The 2,419-nt window shown below is 30.1% G+C and overlaps 1 protein-coding gene across 6 annotated transcripts in view; it reads left to right on the top strand.

The window, feature by feature from the left end:
• The window catches only part of LOC106879801 (uncharacterized), a 129,501-nt gene that overhangs the window by 103,228 nt on the left and 23,854 nt on the right, over positions 1-2,419 (top strand). The gene's annotated exons all lie outside the window — the stretch shown is intronic.

Below are 2,419 nucleotides of genomic sequence, written 5' to 3'. Positions count from 1 at the left end.
TATATATATATATATATTTCTTTTTTTCATTAACACTTCGAAAAAGAACTTGACATGTTATAAAACAAGAATGCTGAATTTCATGTGGAAACAACATCCATGATACACACATACACACACACATCTACATTAGTTCATTTGAAACCCGTAGCCAAATATTTCTTATTTTCGGAAGCATGAATAATAGCATCATCAATAATGTTAATAAAAATAAGGAAAAACAACAAGAAACTGAATCCGCTCAGTGGTTAAAAGAAAATCCACTGTTGATACTATGTACTCCTACAGTTACCACTAATTATACTGCTACAAGCATTGATATTTTAACCAAATGTATCACTATCAATGATTTCAACTTCTTGCAGAGGTTTCATATTTAAAATTATGGTTTTTTAGTCTTTACACATTGTTTTAACGTTATCAACAGAAGATATTACAATCACACACACACACACACACACACACACACACACGTCTGGTATACAAATATATATGTGTGTATATGTATATATATTATTTAGTGTACACAGTGTACAGTTACAAGCTGCTAATAGTTTCATACATTAGAAATGTAGTCTAAGCAAGATTTAATAACATTGCTTGTGCTAGCATCTTAATTTGTAAATTGCACAGGCCATGTGCTCAGAGCTTGAAGATCTCTTGGGGAAACAAGGCATATTATTAAAACTTGCCTAGACTACATTTCCAATGCATGAAACTATTAGTAGCTCATAACTGTATCCTGTGTACATTAAATAATATTTATCTCTTACTGGATGGAATACTTTTTTGTTGATCTTACATTAACAGAAAAGTAAACTATATATATATGTGTGTGGGGGTGTATGTGTGTGTGTATGTGTGTTTGTGTGTGTGTGTGTACATAGTTTGTAATGAATAAGAAAATGAAAAAGAATCTACAAAATAAAAAAAAAACAAGTGATAATGTTAATATCAATACAATTTCTGAGAATCTAATAGTTTTACAATATATATATATATAGGTGCAAGCATAGCTGTGTGGTAAGAGGCTTGTTTCCTAACCACTTGGTTCTGGGTTCAGTCCCACTGCGTGGCACCTTGGGCAAGTGTCTTCTATTATAGCCTCAGGCCAACCAAAGCCAAGCCTTGTGAGGGAATTTGGTAGATGAAAACTGAAAGAAGCCTGTTGTATATATGTATGTGTGTGTGTGTTTGTCTGTATTTGCTCCCCCCCTCTCCACTTGACAACTGGTATTGATGTGCTTACTTCCCTGTAACTAAGCAGTTCGGCAAAATGACCGATAGAATAAGTATTAGGCTTTAAAAAATAAGTCTTGGGGTCAATTAAAACCCTTCAAGGCAGTGCTCCAGCATGACCACAGTCAAATGACTGAAACAAGTAGAAGAATTAAAGGATATGTATGCACACAAATTCACACACAATCAATATTAAAAAGAGAGTTGGTAAATATACACTAAATAAAATGCAAGCATAATTTGTTTTTATTTTCATATTAAAAGAAAAATCTTAAACGATAAAAAAAATAAAGTAGTAAAATTTTTGGTGACGGTATTTTCTATAATTTCTATTATTGTTTAATTTTTATTTGAATCTGTATTGACTGGTCCAGAAGAGCAGTAAAATGAATGCCACCGAGGTAACTGCACTTGTTCAAATGCCACTAAAGTCAACTTTACAATTCCATCCTTTGAGTATTGATAAAATAAGTACCTGTGAAGTATTGGGGTTTATGTAATTGACTGAAACCCTTGGATAAAATGCAGGAGTAGAAATCACTATTTGTTTCTTTATTATTTAAAATTTTTTTTTTAGTTTTGTTTAAATTTTTTTTTTTTTAATTCTTTTTTATTTAAAAAAATTTTTTATTAAAAATTTTTTTTTTTTTTTGATAATTGTTTTTCATTTACTTCATATCATTCCAGTGACACTTTTTGAAATATTTTTTTGAGTTTTATTGTATTGCAACATACTTTTTCAAATGATTTTGTTATATATTTTATTATGCTCACACGCCACTATTCTCTTCAATTTTATGCATACACTTATATATAATATTATATCCTGGAGGCATGTTTCTTCTTTATTCTTTGCAGCATATATGTCTATGTATACATAAATGTGTAGACAGATATATAAATATATATATATATGTGCCATGAACTCCTGAACTTCAATTGACTATACTTGTAAATGGAAACCTATTCTGCTCCCTTGTTCATGATTGAATAGTTAGCGGTAGGTGAGTGCATCATCCACATATAAGATCTAGTGACAGCAAATGTAGTTAAAAATATTTTCTACATATTTGAGCATGGGGAAAATGGTTGTAAAACATATATTAACACATATATACACACCCACACATATATCTAAATCTCTATCTATCTATCTATGATATATATATATATATATATA

This window comes from Octopus bimaculoides, chromosome 20 (assembly GCF_001194135.2).
Source record: "Octopus bimaculoides isolate UCB-OBI-ISO-001 chromosome 20, ASM119413v2, whole genome shotgun sequence".
In the NCBI taxonomy this organism is placed as follows: domain Eukaryota; kingdom Metazoa; phylum Mollusca; class Cephalopoda; order Octopoda; family Octopodidae; genus Octopus; species Octopus bimaculoides.
Note: the sequence above shows the minus strand (reverse complement) of the source record. Positions and strands in the feature narration are given on the sequence as shown.